Consider the following 20,619-nt stretch of genomic DNA (forward strand, 5'->3'; position numbering starts at 1 on the left):
AGAGATTCTCATTTAAGTAGTATCAGATAGACATTGAACTTAATCAGTCTCCTTTAGATGACTTTTTTTTTTCTTGAGATGGAGTCTCTCTCTGTCACCTAGGCTTGAGTGCGGTGGCACAATCTTGGTTCACTGCAACCTCTGCCTTTCAGGTTCAAGTGATTCTCCTGCCTAAGCCTCCTGAGTAGCTGGGACTACAGGCTCGTGCCACCACGCCTGGCTAATTCTTATAGTTTTTGTAGAGGCAAGGTTTCACCATATTGGCCAGGCAGGTCTTGAACTCCTGACCTTGTGTGCTGGGATTACAGGTGTGAACCACTATGCCCAGCCTATTATTTCGTATTTTTAGTAGAGACAGGGTTTCACCATGTTGGCCAGGCTGGTATCAAACTTCTGACCTCAAGTAATCTGCCCACCTCAGCCTCCCAAAGTGCTGGGATTACAGGCCACTGCACCAGGCCAGAAGGAGACTTCAAAAGACACACACAACTTAATTTGTGATGTTCATGTAAACATCACAATTATATAGAATGACCATAAAACCAAAAAGATAAGTAGAAATCCACAAGAATCTGTCTGGTTAGTAATATGGTTTGGCTGTGTCCCCACCCAAATCTCATCTTGAATTCCCACATGTTGTGAGACGAACCTGGTGGGAGGTAACTGAATCATGGGGGCAGGTCTTTACTGTGCTGTTCTCATGACAGTGAATAAGACTCACAATATCTGATGGATCTATAGGGGGAGCTCCCCTACACAAGCTCTCTCTGTGTCTGCTGGCCTCCATGTAAGATGTGACTTGCTTTTCCTTGCTTTCCACCATGATTGTGAGGCGTCCCCAACTTCATGGAACTGTAGGTTTATTAAATCTTTTTATTTTGTAAATTGCCCAGTCTCAGGCATGTCTTTATCCGCAGTGTGAAAGCAGACTAACAATACATTGGGGCTGGCTTTCCAACCCCATAACTTTGCTTTTGTCTTTTTATTACATTCTAAATCCTAATATGAGACTTCATGTTATGCATGTTGGCCACATTGAAGGGTGGAAGTATGGAATGACGCAGACCCTAGGAGAGCAGAACAGCATAACATCAGCTCCATGGGCACCTCCCACACAGGCCCCCATGGAGGACAGCAAAGCAGCAACCAGGACTATACCCATGTCCATGGTATATAGGTTCTTACCAAGAAATGCAGCCCCAAAAACCTTTATGCCCAAAAGCTTCCTCCATAGCCACTAATAACCTCATTAGGGGAAAACACTGAAGATACTGCAAAAATAAACTGGAAGAAGAATATATGGGTATGTGCAAAGCAGTCATAGATAACATTTCAATTCAAAAGATAAGCAAGTCAGATAAGTCAGATTAAATTTACACATGAATGAGTTTCTGACTGCCAATATGGATGCATGCAGAGATGGACAAACCAAGCGCTGTCATTGTTTTGACGGTTTATAAGGAACAAGTGAGGAACAAGTCTTGGCTTTCGGGTCTGAGTGGCACATGTCAGCCCAGCAACTGGCTCAGCTAGAGAGATGGATGCAAAACATGGGCTCATGCTCTTGACTCTAAATATTGTCCTGAGTTATCAGTACTTTCCACCCTGGGAACAAACTATGACTCATTTGGAAAATGTCACCCATTAAAACCACTGAATTTTGTCCAACATAAGCCCCAAGGACAGTATCTTGGGTTGATTCATAATAAAAACAAGTGTAGCTCTGATACAGAACTCATGGTCATGAAAGTGAAAGCTCAAGCCCTTCCTCCCGTCATTTTGTGAAACACTTTCTACATTTATACTTTATTTTTGCTCTTGTTCTCTTCTGTAAAAAAAAAAAAAAAAAAGTCATTTTAAACATGGTGACAGCCCAAAATTAAAAAAAAATTAAACATTCATCTAGTATTCCTTGATTGGCCTAATAAAGCCAGTTTCTGTTTGTTTAGAAAAAACTGTATTCCATATTCAAGCTATATTTCATTTTGTTGTTTCATTTAAATATTTGTTCTTCTTTTTTGAAATTCTGAATCTAACAAGAGAAATCTTATAATTGGGAACATTTATAAAAGTGCTTTAAATATAACATGGCAAGGATATTTTCAAATCCAGAAGTTCTCTTATTTACGTTATTTTAAAATCATGTTATATAATAATTTGTAATTACATCTTTACAATGCCTGACAAAGGTGATATCTACCATTCCGTGTTTGGATCCTGTGTTAAGCCATCTGAACAAAGGTAGTATGGAGTGTATTATAATTATTTACATTTTATTTATCAGAAACTGAAGTTTATGAAAAGTTCGCAATTAATAAATGGCTTTGAACCCAGGGCTTTCTGATTCTAAAATCTGTGCTCATCGTGATAATGCCACCCTTCCCAGGGAACTGACTGATAGCTTACTAAGTATCACACTGCTCCTAAACACTTGCCCATATTAACTCATGTAATCCATACAACAAGCCTATGCAATAAGATAGATCTCTTATTAGTCTCATTTTACAAATACACAAACTAAAGAGGGAGGTTAAATGACTTGTCCAACTTTGCAGAGCCACGAAATGGTGGAACTGGGTTGCAACCTCAGGCAATCTGACTATAGATCCTGCATACTTCAGCACTATGCTGCAATATTAGCCAGTGACTATGTCACCTATTATTAAGATTTTTATTTCATTTATTTGCAAAAATTTTATTCATGTAACAGACCACTGCCCTTCTAGTGAAAATCATATCTAATTTCTAGAATTAGAATTTGCAAACCAGTTTCATTGCATAAGCCTGGTTATATAACTTGTTTAAATTTAGTGGAAAAGTCTCTCTCAATATTACTGAATATATTTGTTAAGATTACATTTTCAGTTGTTCATTTTAAACAGGCTAGCTGTATTCTGTTAGCTAAAGAGAATGGTCACAGAAGATGTGAAAAAGAGTTTAGTTAACAAAGGTATTAAATACTGTATTTAAATAATATTTACTATCTCTCCAAATTCCTACGTTGCTTCCTTAGTATCCTGAAACTACAAGTACACATAAGAAGTATCTAACATATCTTTGCCTTCATGTGTAAAACCTAGTAGAGAAAATCTAATAAGAGTAAACATGCTGGAGAGAAGCAGCAGCAGAAATGCCTCATGGTTGGTGGGATTGGTGTATGCATGGGTGTGTAGGAAACATGTGTTTCCTCGCGTATCATTTAAACATGATTTTCTCAAAGGTACAAAATTATTTTGGGTCATAAATTAAAATTAATTATGATTTTATAGTTTATCTCTTAGGTTACCAACATACAAAATAGAAGACTGCATTAATTAATTTGAAGAGACAATTATGGTCACAGCTTTTTCCTGCTCCCTGCTGTGACATCAGATGACCACAGATAACACCATTCATTTTTACAGAGTTTGAGAGTTAGCTAATAATTTCACGTCCATTATCTCTTTTGACCTTCAATGGAATCTTATAAATTAGGTAAAGCAGAAATGATTCTTTCATTTTACAAATGAAGAAACGGAGGCCTAGAGATTGGGGGATAGTCTGAAGATAAATGTTGGAGCTGAAATAAAATTAACATCTTCTGACCGCATGTAATTCCCTTTTATAACACCATAAATATCATACACCAACTGTAAATATGATGCATCTGTAAGTGGAAGCACATCAAATATCCTACATGATAAAATTAAACTGTTTCAAAGTATAAACTAGGTAAAAGTTTTAAGCTTACATTGGCACCAGATCTATATGATATTAACCAGAAGACATTAAAACTGTCCAGTGACATTTTTTAATTCAATTAAGAAAGAGAGAAGATTCTATACTTCTAAATTCTGCCTATATAGGTACACATAATTACCATACATATATACTTATACCTAATAGATACAGCCCAGCATGCGCCTTCATTTTACAGTTGGTTGATACATAAATAGACTAATCTAGCCATATATCATATCAGCAACACAAATACATGTGTTCTCCACATTTTTCATTATAAAAGTAGGTAGTCTGTTGAAAATCTCAACATATAAATAATACTAAGTAAAAAATACCTACTAGTGAGGAGACTTGGTGTTGTACATCATGATGGGGATGCATACGGTTCATTCAATCGACAGTCCACTGGGTGACTCATAACCAAAATACGTGCCATTACTGTTCATACCTAAACAGACACCAAAAGATGACAAACTCTGTCAATAAGCATGATCTCTTATGATTTTCATAAGATTATCTTTCTAATCTGTAGCATAATAATAACAAGATGTTTCACAAGCAACCCAACAGAAAGACCTTACCCCACATATCTCTGCTGTTGTTGCTGTTGTATTTATTTCATTAGCTTTAAGAATACAGATGGTTTTTGGTTACACGGATGAACTGTACAGTGGTGAAGTCTAGGATTACAGTGCACACATCACCTAAGTAGTGTACATTGTACCCAATAGGTAGTGTTTATCCCTCACCCTCCTCAAACCCTCTGAATCTCCAATGTATGGCTATTAGTATCATTCAAATGCCTTTGTGTCTGTCCCCATAGCCCAACTCCTACTCATAAGTGAGAACATGCAACACCTCCGTTTTGCAATCAATGTGAAGTACAGCCATGGGAACATACTACATAGTCAATAAATATGTCCGATTCAGAAGTAAATTTACCAGTAAATCAATGTAACATTTCTAGAAAGCCATATGCTTATCAATAAGAAAACCAAACTTACCCTGTGATGTGAACGTTTTATGGCCTATGTTGAGCATTACACTATGTATGCATATAACTTTCATTAAGTCTCCACAATAAATCTGCAATGTAGTAGTCTTGCTTTACAGATTTAAAGACTCGGAGGAGTAAGGCAATTGGCCCAGGAGTCTGCCCTCTATAGAACATGCTGCTTTACCATATCATGTGGACCATGCAGAGCACACCCTTCTTCCAACGATTAGTTGTGCTCCGCATTCTACAATGTGACCAACAGATATTGAGTATTCTATAAAGATGTATCTCATTGGTTCTCAGTCTCCCATGTATTTCTCTAAAATATAAGCATGGTATTCTACTCATCTTCATATGTCAAGATAGATATAAAGTGAGATCTCACTTCGAAATATAGTGCCTGGCACATACAAATACGTGCTGAGTAAATGAATGAATGAACAGCAACAACAAAAGTAGGCATCGGCATCTATTTTTTGCCTTAACTCACACTTTTGTTTTGTCAATCCTTGAATTTACTTGCCAAAGTTATCTTTCTGTTTGCAATACAATCTCAGGAGAAGAAAAAGAATAATCTGAAATATCATTTGAAAGAAGTTCAAATATATTCATTCCAAAAATGACACACTAGTTAGCAGTTTAATTCACTTAGAGATCGAATTCTATTTCTCAAAAATAGAAAAAGGTTAAATAATGAAGACATTTTTCAGAGAGAAAAACAATGCACCTTTTACCTGTAGGTTAGATAACGGCTTCCTAATAGGACTTACACCTACACACCTTCCTAGATCACAGAGGGAAGGACAGCACGAATACGGGAGAAAACTGAAGTCAAAGACAGCAGGCAGAAGCTGCATGATCACTAGGAGCTGGGAAAAGCTGCTCTGGATTGGAGATGCTACAGCTTGGAGACTCTAATGGTCAGATCCGAATTTAGTCTGCAGAAAAAGCAGCATCACAGTGAACTCCCCTGAGCAGGAGTGGGCAAACTCCAGCCCTGCTGCCAGTTTTTGTGTAGCCTATGAGCTAAGAATGGTTTTTACATTTTTAAATGTTTGGAACAAACTAAAAGAATTGTGTGAATTATTTGAAATTCAAATATCAGAGGCTATAAATAAAGTTTTATTGGAACACGGCCACAGCCATTCATTTACATATCGTCTCTGGCTGCTTTCACGTTACCATGGCAGGGTTGGGTCATTGTAACAGACACAGTATGTTACAAAGCCTAAAATATATACTATCTGACCCCTCATAAAAATCAGTTGCTGATTTCTGGTCTAGAGAATTGTTCATGCCTGATTTGGAGGAGATTGTATGACAGGAAGAGGGGTGCTTTAGGGCAGATTGGAAGCAGAAGTTGGGAACCCCTGGTCCTACCCAAGATCATGAGCCTCAGGGACAATGCAATAACTGCCTCGAGTGTGGCAGGGCATTTCTTTGGGGACAGCAGGATTTTCCCTGGAGGAGGCACAAGGAATGAAGTCAGAGTCAGCCTCACTTCGTGTCAGGCACACAGGCTGAGGCAATGAGGATGGGTGGAGAAAGCTGGCCACTAGGATAGTGTCATTCTGCAACTTGCCAGGATGCCATTCTCTTCAAGGAAGTCTCCAGGGCTCTGACTCCCTCCCTTCAGAATGACAGATAACCGAGACAACCAGTCCCCTTGCTGAAGGCCTGAGAGAGGCAATGATAACAGCAAACAGAAGAACTCTAAGAAAGTTAAACGGTCCTCTGTCTGCCCCAATTTAAGGGCAAAGAGTGGACCACAGCAAAGATGCATGAATGGGTAAAAACGAAAAGCAAAAGAAAGCATGAAGTTTATAGAGAAGAATCTCCTACTTCTATGGAGAGGTGGCATTTACTTTTGAAAAACACCAAAGGAAGTTAAAATATATTTTGTAGAACATCTGTTTCTGAGACAACAGAGAACAGAATCCCAAAGATGTATCTTCAAGCAGAGAAGTTAATTAAGCCCAAATAAATGAGAAGATCCCTAAATGGTTTCCCATCTAATTGCATCTTAGAGGTGAAGAGAAGGTGGGTTTTGAGCAGGAAGACTTGGCTCTAAACACCAATTCTGGTATATTCTCACGACATGAGGTTGGACAAATGGCCTCATGTTCAACAGCCTCATTTGCATCACCTCTAAAATTGGGTTGTTCGGAGAGTTCTAAGACAAAATATCCACAAAATATCTAGAATACTGCCTGTTGCATGGGAGTTAGGCAATATTTACTAACTGCGCAGCTCGCGCTCTCTCCCTTCTCTTCTAATGCTAATATTCTACCACAATTATTACAAGTATAGAAAACGGTTGCCAGACATTCATTTCTCTCCTACTCTTCACACTTGACTTTGCTCCTTCTGTTTTCTCTGAGTAGATTATATCTTCTAATTTGGGGATCCTCTCTATTTAACTGGTAAATTGCTATTAATTTGAAAAAATAATAATTCAGAAGCTAATTCGTACCAATCCTTAGTCCCTCAGGCATAAATATACTGCCATAACATTTTGTGCACACATTATTGTGATTTGTATTGTGTTATTACCGTTTATGTATCTGCCTTCCCCAGGAGGTTCTATCTTGGTTATTCTTGATATAGTGTAATATCAAGATAATTAAATATAATCTTGTGGGGAAGACAGACATTTAAAAAAATCACATTCACATATTTCTGCCTGTCTATCTACTGCCTGTACTGCACAAGGGTCTTCTGATGGCTGTTGCATAGAGGAACTTTCTTCACAGCAGTTACACCCTGGGGTATTGCAGTGATTTCCAGAGAGCTAGGTTTACAACAGGTTCTAATCTTTGTTGAGAGAAAGAAACAAAGAATGAACAAGTAAAGGAAGAATAACAGAAAGGCAACCTTGGTGAGGATTTGGTGTATAAAAAATAGGCTGGGCACGGTAGCTCATGCCTGTAATCCCAACATTTTGGGAGGCCAAGGCAGGCAGATTGCTTGAGTCCAGGAGTTCAAGACCAGCCTGGGCAACATGGTAAAGCCCATCTCTATAAAAAATACAAAAATTAGCCTGGTGTGGTGCCGCATGCCTATAATGCCAGCTACTCAGGAGGCTGAGGTGGGAGGATCACCTGAGCCTCGGAGGTGGAGGTTGTGCTGAGAGGTGATCACGTCACTGCACTCCACCCCATCTCAAAAAAATAAAATAAAAATAAAAAATGAACATAGCATATTGTAGATGGTTTTGACAGTTTAGTAATCCTGGAGACCCATCTGGAAATATGTACAAAATAAAATAAATCTCCTTATTTTGTGGATGTGAGTAAGTCAACTTTAGGCAGCTCCCAGTAACAAGTTCCCTCTTTTCTTGAACACCTACTATGTGTGAGGCTAAGTGGGAGGTACAACCTCTGAGTCAGCTATTATTTATATGTGTTCACCAGAAGATATTGAAGATGAAAAAAATAGGATATTTTTCTTGAATAAAGTCACACAGATATTAGTACAGTAAGCCCTCACTTAACATTGTTGATAGATTCTTGAAAACTTCAACTTTAAACAAAACTGTGTAATTAACAGATTTTACCACAGGCTAATTGATATAAACAAGAGTTAAGTACCTACAGCATATTTTTGATTACAAAGATATCAACAAACCTCTAAATAATGACCTCAAACACTTCTCATATTAAACATGGAAATAAGCATGAGCTCTATATACATGTTAAAAGATTAATGAAAACAAGTAAGATAATTATTTATTCAAGTGAATCAGTGAGTGATGGCGATCCTCCTGGTGGTGGATTAAGAAATAAATGTGTACAAAGCAAAAATTTTCAAGAGCACCTCTGACCACCATGCTGTTCAAAAACAATCATAAATATGTTGGCTTCCCGGACGCTTTCATACTGTCATGCACTGACCTGCAATTGCATGATTATTGTATAACTGAATATTTCTACTTGACAATCTCTGCATTCATTCATTCCTTTTTCAACCCACTTATTCCAGTTCAAGGTCTCTGGTGGTCAGATCCCATCCCACAGCTCAGGTCACAAAGCAGGAGCTCACCTTGCATAGGACACCATCCCACAGCAGGCTGCAGCCATACCCACTCACACTGGGACCCAGTAGACACACCAATGTAACTCACATGCACAACTCTGCATGTGGGAGGGGCCCTCAGTACCTGGAGAAAACCACACAGACATGGGGAGTATGTGTAAACTCCACACAAACATTGGCCCCAGCTAAGAATTTTTTTCTCATCAATATTATGTAATTATATAATTAAATACCAAGTTCTAAAGTCTATGCATTTCCACCTGACAAATCAAGATTCTTCTTGACTTTGATACATGATGCTTTTAACATCGTATTTATTGTGTGAACAGTTAATAAATGGAAGCTGTTGTTACTGCTGCTATTAACACCGTAACACAACATCACGGAAGCAGTTTCACATTATGGAATAGTAAACTGCTAAGCTTAGATAAAACTTATTACTATAAGAAATATGAAAGTTATGCTGATATAAGGAAATGTTTGTAAATGCAGAATATAAAACGGTATGCCTTAATTACAATTACAGGCAATATTGTGTATGGTATATTAGTAAAAATTAGAAGTCAGTATGCTGAAAATAATGAGACTGTGTGTTTGTAGGTAACTTATTTGAAGTTTCTCAATTTCTTTGAGAGCATGAAAATTTGCTTAAATTCAAATTTCTGTTAAAACATAGTATGTAATTTCTAAAAGTGGTGTTACTATCCCAGACCTTCTCCACATTTGAAATCTCATTTCTTCTGCTGCAACACAATACATTACTGTTGTTTTAGTAAGCGTTGTCTGTTTGTCTATTTATTTCACTATTGGGAATGAAAACATTTAGAGGCAGATTTTTTTTTTAAAGGATTACTGGAGTGAAGTTTTCTTACTTCACTTAAAATAGGCATAGTTTACCTTAACGCTTCCCAATTAGCATAAGAAATCCACACATTACAATGCCAACCTCTGTAATAAAGGCTAAATTATGTTAACATTTTGTTAAGATAAAGTAGTCAACACGTGATGAAAAAAAATTTATTTCTTATACAGTCATGCCTTACTTAACAATGAGGACACATTCTGAGAAATGCATCATTAGTTGACTTCCTTGTGCAAACATCGTAGAGTGCACTCACACAAACCTAGATGGTACAGCCTGGTACACACATAGGCTAAATCACAAACCTATTCATCCTAGGCTCCCTGTACAGTACGTATTGTACTGAATGCTGTGGGCAACTGTAACCCAATGGGAAGCATCTGTGTATCTAAACATCTAAACATAGAAAAGGTATAGTAAAAATACTGTGGCTCACGACTGTAATCCCAGCACTTTGGGAGGCTGAGGCAGGTGGATCGCTTGATTCCAGGAGTTTGAGACCAGCTTGGGCAACATGGCGAAACCCCGTCTCTACTAAAAAATGCCAAAATTTGCCTACTCAGGGGGCTGGGGTAGGAGGATCACCTGAGCCTTGGGAGGTTGAGGCTGTAGTGAGCCAAGATGGGGCCATTGCATTCTAGTCTGAACAACAGAGTGAGATCTTGCCTCAAAAAAACAAAAACAACAACAACAAAAAAACCAAAATGGAATTATAATCTTACAGGACTACTATTGTATAACTGGTCCATCGTTGACCTACACGTAGTTGTGTAGTGCATGACTGCACAGAAATATGAGAGAGAGATTTGAGCAGAACTGCAATAGCAATAGTGACAAAGTCACTGCTACAAAAAAGGTGAGAATATTCGACAAGAGCAGCGGCTAAGACTCAAAATCATTTTTCTGCTGAGAGCTGAGGAAGGCTAACCCCACTAGGGGACATCCAGCTCAGAGCTCATCTGGGCCTCAGGCTTTCATGTGAGGGGAGTTCTAACCAGTGTCACTAACTCCTGAAGCCACTGACATTCTCTTATTCTCATTGAATTACAAGAGAACAAAGGCCAAAACATTTGAAAGAATTCTATGTAACCAAAGCATCTTTTAACAAAGCAGGTACAGAAAAATGACCTTGAACCTGATCATCAGGGAATCTGAAGCAGCTTCTTGGGCAGGAGGGGGTGGCTTTTCTTCCCTATCGCAGTTATCTACAGAGTTTTACATCTGACAGAGCTATGTCTTAAGCACACTGAAGGTTGGGTGGGCCTGGGGCAAATGGTGATATTCTGGATAAAAACGCACATTGTAGCTCAGTTTTCTTTAATCGAAAGGGTTATATGAAGAGTCTTTGTTCTCTTTTTGTTAAAATCCTGAAGTTATTTTTCATTAGCAATAACTATTTCAGGGGTCTTATTTGATAGCCACAGTGGAAAGGAAGGAGCTAAGAAATCAAAGGGAAAGATAGCCTTGATGCCAAAGGCTCAGGCTTCACAAGAGGAGGTGGATTCCTCAGCTTGTTTAAAATTGCTACTGGGTACGTTTATACGTGTGTTTACATTTGTAATGAGGCCACTGTCATTTCGTGTTTATATTTATTGGCTATTAAACTTTAAAGACAAGTTGCACTGAAAATTAACTCCCATATTTACTCCACATTTGCTGTGCTGATGTTCCAATGACTTTTTAAATGAAGTTTAAGTAAGGACAGTTAAATTAAGTAGGCAGAATTCAGTGGATTTTTAAAATATATAATTTACAAAATAGAGACAGCAGCTTCAAAACCTATTTAAATTAAACCTGGCTCCAACATTATCTAACTGGGTTAAAACATCCCTTTGGCTAAGCAGGGGATGAAGGGTTCTCATGAATCGGAACTGTCACGATAGAGAAGTGGTCAAGCTGTTTCATAAAGGGGTGAGGTGGAGCTAAGCTAATGCAGAGAGGAGGTCAAAAGTTAGGGCAAAGAGCCGACAGAGAGAAACTGAAACGCAGTGTATACTGGCATCTTCCTGGGAGAAACGGAAGGAAAGGAAAATAATAAATTTCAAAGAGACTCTCATCACACTTTGTAATTGCATGGAAGATGAGAGCTATGTAAATTAAAGGAAGGGATACTTGGCAAACCTTCCAAAGGCTAAGCTACAATCTAATTATTTTAGCCATTACATGCTCCTGCATTTCTCTTTCTTCTTTTTCTTTCTTCTGCTACTTCCCCTCTTCTTTTCTTTCTTCCTTTTTTCTCTCTGCCCCCTCAACCTTTTCAGCTGGGGCACTATCATAATTAACACCGCTCACAGGGCTACCCACATGCCAAGCACTTATGACTGATTCACAGGCATATTTTCTTTTCACACTCTTCCAGCATTATTATCCATATTCCATAGAAGTTGAGGCTCATCTAGAAAACATTTCAAAGCTGAATCACTCCGTGAGTGGGCAAAGATGGAAATCTAATCTTTATCTGATTCTTTAATTAATAAAGGAATGATTTTCAGGAGTGAAACAGTAAGTTTCAGATCCCAGGGTAACCACAGACCCTTTACACATAAGAAATTAGGATGAGGATGGATGAACTTTGGGAACTGAATTAAGATACCATAAGAGCAAATTCTGTGTTGGAGACCTATTCAACTAAATATTCTTAAAATAAAGCATTCAAATACATATTTAGTGAAAAAATGGAATTCAACTCTGAACCTTGCTGGTAGGAAGGGGTCTTTATTAGTAACTGAGATAAAGTTTAGAAGTCTGCTCCAAATCACATGTTGAGATGTAATCCCCAGAGTTGCAGGTGGGAGCCTGGTGGGAGGGGTTTGGGTCATGGGGGTGGACCCCTCATGGCTTGGTGGGGTCCTGGATAGTAACCTCGTTGTTTAAAGTATGTGGCATCTCCCCTTGTTCCCACCATGTAAAGTGCCTTCTCCTGCTTAGCCTTCCACCATGAGAAAAAGCCCCCTGACCCTTCCCCAGAAGTCAAGCAGATGCCAGTCCTATGCTTCTTGTACAGCCTGAGTACTGTGAGCCCATAAACCTCTTTTCTTAATAAATCACCCTTTCGTAGGTGTATCTTTACAGCAATGCAAGAACAGCCTAACACAGGACAGACGTAAAAAGAGAAAGGAGAACCATCATTACTAGTCTAGGAGATGTCTAGACTGGAGGAGCAGTTAAAGGGGTATTGTTTTTTTAAGAAACTGCCAAAGAAATTGGGAATCAATCTAAGAATACCTCAGGCATTTAAAATATGCTGTGGATCCAAGATAGAACCCAAAGAAGTGACACTTAAAAGTCAACTTTGAAGCCAAAGAAAGAAAAGAAAAATGTAATTATCACTTTAAAACCTAATATAAACCATTCTGGAAGGTGAAGCTTTCTATCAGAATACATCAACAGTTGCAAAATACGCATTTAGATTAAAATGGAAATGGTTCCCTTACAACCTCTTCTAAGCAGTCCACTAGGATGCATAATAACTCTCAAGTACTCAAAAAGCCAGTACATAAGTGATTCTAAAATCTGAAAAGAACTTGGTTTGCCTGGAAATATAGTAAGACGGCGGGCAGCCAAAAGAACATAGAAAACATGAAGACCAGACTTTCCCTGCTTTACGTTACCAGCCCGGGTACTCAGATGGCTGTCTTCACTACTCTTTGGATATGTTCCTAGTTTCATCTCAAAAGGAAATGATTTGTGACTCAGAAATCACCAAATTACCTCAAGTGGATGACGGCTTACTAATATCTTGGATGTGCACGTGTCTGTGTCTATGGTATGTTTTGGAATTACAATATTTACACATTTTAAAATTTTTCCTTAGTCTTTGGAATTGATAATACTTCCTTTAATGTCAGGGCAGAGTTAAAGATAACCGCGGTAAGCAATCAAGGATGACTATGATTATATTCTTATCTCCATAGAGATTGTTTGCAACAAGATGAGGATGACTGCAGCCAAGAGAATACTTGTGACCATGTCCTCCAGTTAGAATTTCTAAGTAAATTATAGCATGGAGTGTATTCAAGTCACATGCTCCTCAGTCCATTCTGGGAATTGGAGAACCAAAGCTGAGGTTAGAATTTAAGGTAATCAACCTAACCTAAGCAAACCTGAAACCAGGAAGATAAGCCACGTAAATTCTATGTTGTCACTGCCTCCTTGACTCTGAACGGAGGTGGAACTGGGGCAACAGGTTTTCTTTTTCTTTTTCTTTTTTTGAGATGGGGTCTAACTCTGTTGCCAGGCTGGAGGGCAATGGCACGATCTCAGCTCACTGAAACTTCCACCTCCCAGGTACAAGTGATTCTCCTGCCTCAGCCTCCCAAGTAGCTGGGACTACAGGCACACACCACCACACCCAGCTAAGTTTTGTATTTTTAGTAGAGACAGGGTTTCACCATGTTGGCCAGGATGGGCTCGATCTCTTGACCTTGTGATCCACCCACCTTGGCCTCCCAAAATGCTAAGATTACAAGCATGAGCCACTGCACCTGGCCGGGGGCAATGGATTTAAGATGCCTCCCTAGACTGGGAACTAGCAATACAATGATGGGGCCTAAATAAGTACACTTTCACACCCTCAGCTAGCTTGCAGTTAAGAAGACATGAACATTGTTCATTGAGTTATGCTTCTGATATCTAATTTCCCTCAGCCTCATCAGCCATTCCAGGCCAGGCTGCCTTCAAGATCTGGTTCAGGATCAAATTGCAGCAGCCTGTACCCAACAGCCCAGGTCAATGCCCTCTTTGCTCAGGACTAACCTGTGGCTGTGCCCATGAACAGCCACTGATCTCCATGAGGTTGAATCCTTGATCCTAGGAAACAAGCTTCAGAAGTTCCAAGAGCAGTTTCAGGTCAGAAATGTGCAAAGAGAGATTCCCAAACAGAAACAAATGTAGGGATAAGGGGAAAAAAAAAATCTTCCCCATGGAATACATTTCCTAGGCCTACCCAAAACTCAAGAGCAACACAGAACCCTGAATAATTTGGTGGCAGGAATGTTAAGAGTATTTTCACAGAGCAGAACCCACACTCAGTGTGGATCTGGGGTGCTAAAAACATGGGCCCAAAGGAACAAAAGGAAATGTGGAGGACTAAAAATATACTAGATAGGAAATAAAGGCATCTTAAATAACACTTGGTGATTGGGGCTCCACTCAAAATTCTTTTTTTTTTTTTTTTTTTTGAGATGGAGTTTTGCTCTTGTTACCCAGGCTGGAGTGCAATGGCACGATCTTGGCTCACCGCAACCTCCGCCTCCTGGGTTCAGGCAATTCTCCTGCCTCAGCCTCCTGAGTAGCTGGGATTACAGGCACATGCAACCATGCCCAGCTAATTTTTTTGTATTTTTAGTAGAGACAGGGTTTCACCATGTTGGCCAGGATGGGCTCGATCTCTTGACCTTGTGATCCACCCACCTTGGCCTCCCAAAATGCTAAGATTACAAGCATGAGCCACTGCACCTGGCCGGGGGCAATGGATTTAAGATGCCTCCCTAGACTGGGAACTAGCAATACAATGATGGGGCCTAAATAAGTACACTTTCACACCCTCAGCTAGCTTGCAGTTAAGAAGACATGAACATTGTTCATTGAGTTATGCTTCTGATATCTAATTTCCCTCAGCCTCATCAGCCATTCCAGGCCAGGCTGCCTTCAAGATCTGGTTCAGGATCAAATTGCAGCAGCCTGTACCCAACAGCCCAGGTCAATGCCCTCTTTGCTCAGGACTAACCTGTGGCTGTGCCCATGAACAGCCACTGATCTCCATGAGGTTGAATCCTTGATCCTAGGAAACAAGCTTCAGAAGTTCCAAGAGCAGTTTCAGGTCAGAAATGTGCAAAGAGAGATTCCCAAACAGAAACAAATGTAGGGATAAGGGGAAAAAAAAAATCTTCCCCATGGAATACATTTCCTAGGCCTACCCAAAACTCAAGAGCAACACAGAACCCTGAATAATTTGGTGGCAGGAATGTTAAGAGTATTTTCACAGAGCAGAACCCACACTCAGTGTGGATCTGGGGTGCTAAAAACATGGGCCCAAAGGAACAAAAGGAAATGTGGAGGACTAAAAATATACTAGATAGGAAATAAAGGCATCTTAAATAACACTTGGTGATTGGGGCTCCACTCAAAATTCTTTTTTTTTTTTTTTTTTTTGAGATGGAGTTTTGCTCTTGTTACCCAGGCTGGAGTGCAATGGCACGATCTTGGCTCACCGCAACCTCCGCCTCCTGGGTTCAGGCAATTCTCCTGCCTCAGCCTCCTGAGTAGCTGGGATTACAGGCACATGCAACCATGCCCAGCTAATTTTTTTGTATTTTTAGTAGAGACAGGGTTTCACCATGTTGACCAGGATGGTCTCGATATCTTCACCTTGGGATCCACCCACCTCGGCCTCCCAAAGTGCTGGGATTACAGGCTTGAGCTACCACGCCTGGCCTCCACTCAAAATTCTAACAAAACTTGGTAATATGGTAGGGATATAATGAATTCTCCCTTTGGAGACAGAAGACAACATACATTGAGAGGTTTCTGCCCTAGGTACACATAATACCAATATTAAGTTTTTTTCTTTTTGAGATTTAGTTTTGCTCTGTCACCCAGGCTGGAGTGCAATGGTGCAATCTTGCCTCACTGCAACCTCTGCCTCCCAGGATCCAGAGCTTTTCCTGTTTCAGCCTCCAAAGTAGCTGGGACAACAGGTGTATACCACCATGCCTGGCTAGTTTTCTGTATTTTAGTGGAGATGGGGTTTCACCATGTTGGCCAGGATGGTCTCAATCTCCTGACCTCATGATCCACCCGTCTCAGCCTCCCAAAGTGCTGGGATTATAGACGTGAGCCACTGTGCCCAGTCAATATTAACCTTTTATGAGACAATTTCTACAAGTGAGTTTAAGTCCATAGTATGTGGATTCTGGGCCAGTGTTTTGGGCTACTGGCACTGGTTGACTGGTACCCTGGTGAATCCCGAAGTTTTTCTTTGTCCATCCCCCTTCCTTCAGCAAACAATGTGTGCTGAATTAATTACACTTCTGAGGTTCTGATCAAAGTGCACTTACTGGTGGAAGAAAGCTGTAGGAGCAGCCCAGGCTGCAAATACTAAAAGACCCATCTAAAATGTAAGCTGCCTGAGGGCAGGGACCCTTTCTCACTGCCGTATGTCCACAGTAGCACAGTGCCTGGCATGTAGACTATTTCTGAATGGATGAACATTCTTATAAAAAATATAGCATCTTCAAAGTAAGTCTTTACTCAAGCTCAGCAGGTACCAGCAGTGGTGCCATATCTTTCATCTAACCTTACTAAAATCAATGTTAAGTTATTACTTTTACTATTTACTACTGTTTATTGATGGTCTTATGTTAACTCGGTGAAACACTAAATCTTCCAAGTATAAACCTCATCATTTAATCTTCATAATAACGTTGAAAATATATATTAGCTTCATTTTACAGATAGGAAATTGATGATTCAAACAGGTTGGATTTTGCCAAATTTCCATCACTTTGCATCATACAACTTGTCCTTGTTTTCTGTTTCAGAGAATGCCCTTAAAATCAGAAGTAATTTTGAGATTTAATAATTTTTGAAACCAGCAATGTGACAAATGTCTGGAAGATGTGTCTAACTTTGACATCAGTACATAGTTATATGACATTAACTTAGCCAGTGATCTACATTCCAGTTCATTAAATGAAATTAGTAACACCAGGTCAGCAAATTAAATAAAGGTAACATTCTGTGAAAATGCTTTGAATATTAAGTATGCATATGTGCAAATCAGTATGCACATTCTCCTAATATAAGCATTATCTTTTTTCTTTTCTCTCTCTCTTTTTTTTTTAGACAAGAGTCTCACTCTGTCACCCAGGCTGAAGTACAGTGATGCAATCTTGGCTCCCTGCAGCCTCTGCTGCATGGGTTCGAGCAATTCTTATGTCTGTTTCTGAAGTAGCTGGGGTTACAGGCACCTGCAACCATGCCCAGCTAGTTTTTGTATTTTTAGTAGAGATGGGGCTTTGCCATGTTGGCCAGGCTGGTCTCGAACTCCTAACCTCAAGCAATCTGCCCACCTGGGCCTCCCAAAGTACTGGGATTACAGACATAAACCACCACACCCAGCCCTAAAATGAGCATTTTCATTTCAACACTTATCATGAGGAAAAGAAGCAGAGCCTCCCTATAACTAGCAAGAGCTACTAAGCCTCAGAATCAACAGGGCAGAAGAGGTGTGGTAGGGTTTGGCTGTGTCCCTACCCAAATCTCACCTTGAATTGTAGCTCTCATAATCCCCACGTCATAGGAGGGACCTGGTGGGAGGTAACTGAATCATGGGTCTCATGCTGTTCTCATGAAAGTGAGTTGTCACAAGATCTGATGGTTTATTTAAGGGGCCTTTTTTTTTTTTTTTTTTTAGAGAGTTTCTCTCTTGTTGCCCAAACTGTAGTACAATGATGCAATCTCAGCTCACCGCAACCTCCACCTCCCCAGTTCAAGTGATTCTCCTGCCTCAGTCTCCTGAGTAGCTGGGATTACAGGTGCCTGCCATCACACCTGGCTAATTGTTTTCTGTTTTGTTTTGTTTCCAGAGGGAGTCTCATTCTTTTGTCAGGCTAGAGCGTAGTGGTGCCATTTTGGCTCACTACAACCTCTGACTCCCTGGTTCAAGCGATTCTTCTGCCTCAGCCTCCCAAGTAGCTGAGACTATAGGTGCCTGCCACCACACCCAGCTAATTTTTCTATTTTTAGTTGACATGAGTTTTCACCGTGTTGGCCAGGATGCTCTCGATCTCCAGAGCTCATGATCCACCAACCTTGGCCTCCTAAAGTGCTGGGATTACAATGGTGAGCCACCGCACCTGGTCTTGTATTTGTAGTATAGATGGGATTTCCCTCTACAGGCTGGTCTCAAACTCCTGACCTCAGGTGATCCCCCTGTCTCAGCCTCCCAAAGTGCTGGGATAACAGGAGGGAGCCACCGCACCCAAACTGTAAGAGGCTTTTCCCACTTTGTTCCACACTTCTTCTTGATGCTCTGTAAGAAGGTGCCTGTCTTCATCTTCATTTTCCTCCATGATTGTAAGTTTCCAGAGGCCTTCCCAGTCATGTGGGAGTGTAAGTCAATTAAGCCTCTTTTCTTTATACATTACCCAGTCTCGGGTATTTCTTCATAGCAGTGTAAGAATGGACTAGTACAATGAAGATTAGCTTCATTGCTGGCATAGTGTTCCACAATCATGGGAAGCTTGGCTTAGTTATAGGGGCCCTGTTTTGTACTTTTAAAAAATCATATCCACATACAAATGTATGAATAGAAGGGACAGTATGTTTTTCTGTCCTAAAAAAAAAAAAAGAAGAAAACTTGAGGTTATTTGACGTTTTATCATCTAAAGGGGAATGAACGTGCTTCAAAATATATTATTTCCAGAAGAACGCTATAGAGAATTAAAGGATGATTCAAAATTATTTAAGATTTTCATTTGGGGTCATTTTGCAAAAAAATAGAAAAAAAATTATCGCAGCTAATAGAGTGAAAAACACTTAAAACATAATATTTTAGCTGAATCTGCTTTAATCTTTTGTGTTCTCACTTATTTAGAGGTGATTATGCAGAGATTTATAGCAAAGATCATACTAAACTTCAGGAGAGGATCTTTTTTCTTATCTTTTTTTCAATATTCCTAATTACCGTCATACTTCATCTTCTAGTTTTCATTACATTTTTCTATTTTTCAGGATCTTAATGTTAAACTTTATCGAGTAGAGTGGAACTCCTACATATCCTGTAAAAAAATATATTCCACCTTATAAATCCATCTAGAGAGATTACTTTTCATAAAACAGAGCACATAGCATACATAATTTTTCTTTAGAACACCTTAGTTCATGATATCTTGAAACATTTAATTCATAATAACTCTTTTTTAAGTAAATGTACAGAAAATGCTACTTTCTAACATGGTATGTATCCTGACATGATCAAACTATGACATTTATGCTTAACCCCAAATACAATCATTGGTGCTTATAAAACGACTTGTAAAAGTTTCTGATATTTTCAGGGTCTTGCATGTGCTAAGTAAAATTCTTGGCCATATTTTAAGAGTTTATAGAGTCTCGATTCTGTTGTATTGATCTATGTATCCATCTTTATGCTAATATCACACTGTTTGATTATTGGTAGCTTTTCATTAAGTTCTAAAATCAGGAAGTGTATGTTCTATATCTTGGTTCTTCTTTTTCAAAGTTTAAAAAAAATTATTATTCTGTGTCCTATGTATTCCCATATAAATCTTTGGGTCAGATTGTCAATTTCTGCACACAATCCTAATAATAATTTCTAGTAAATGTTTTTAGTTTCTCTATCTTGTTTTCTCTGCCTTTATCTTCCAACAGTTTGATCGCGATGTGTCCGGACGTAGACCTCTTTAGGTTTTTCTCACTTGTAGTTCGTTGAACTTCTTGAATATGTAGATTGATATGTGTCACAACATTTGTGATATTTGGCTATTATTTCTGCAAATACTTGTTGTCTCTCTTTTCTGCCTTCTTCTTCTGTAACTCTCACACATTAGGATGGTTGATGCTGAATAGACCACAGTCCCTGAGGGTCTATTTATTTTTCTTTTTTTTCCCCCACAGATAATTGCTATTCATCAATTTCAAGTTCACTGATTCTTTCTTCTGCTATCTCATATCTGCTGTTGTACTCCTCTATAAGTTTTTGTTTTGCTATTTTACATCATTTCTGCCTCTTTATGGATAGTGTCCATTTGGTGAAGGGTCATGCTCGGACTTTATTGTTCAATCATAGTATCCTTCGGTTCTTAGGCCGTACTTACTGGAACTCCACTGACATTCGCTGAACTTTGTGTTCCTAGTTTAACACCTGGAACCCTGAACTGTTAATGCTTCTTTTTCATTAGCATGAGTCACACTCTGGAAGTCTCCATTTTCTTGCTATTTTTCATTATTCATTTAATTGTTACAGACACACTGCTTGGAG

General features: G+C 39.3%; 1 protein-coding gene across 7 annotated transcripts in view; it reads right to left on the reverse strand.

The window, feature by feature from the left end:
* Nucleotides 1-20,619, reverse strand: part of CHRM3 (cholinergic receptor muscarinic 3) — a 507,768-nt gene that overhangs the window by 350,494 nt on the left and 136,655 nt on the right. For 5 of the 7 annotated variants that reach the window (XM_054248167.2, XM_054248168.2, XM_035280813.3 and 2 more), the window contains exon 2: nt 4,060-4,168. The exons of 1 other annotated variant lie outside the window; for it this stretch is intronic. The gene's annotated coding sequence lies outside the window, so the exon portion shown is untranslated. Of the gene's footprint in view, nt 1-4,059; nt 4,169-5,451; nt 5,604-20,619 lie in introns of those variants that run through there. One more of the 7 variants, XM_017966718.4, reaches the window with a different exon arrangement.

Source organism: Callithrix jacchus, chromosome 19 (assembly GCF_049354715.1).
Source record: "Callithrix jacchus isolate 240 chromosome 19, calJac240_pri, whole genome shotgun sequence".
Taxonomy (NCBI): Eukaryota; Metazoa; Chordata; class Mammalia; order Primates; family Cebidae; genus Callithrix; species Callithrix jacchus.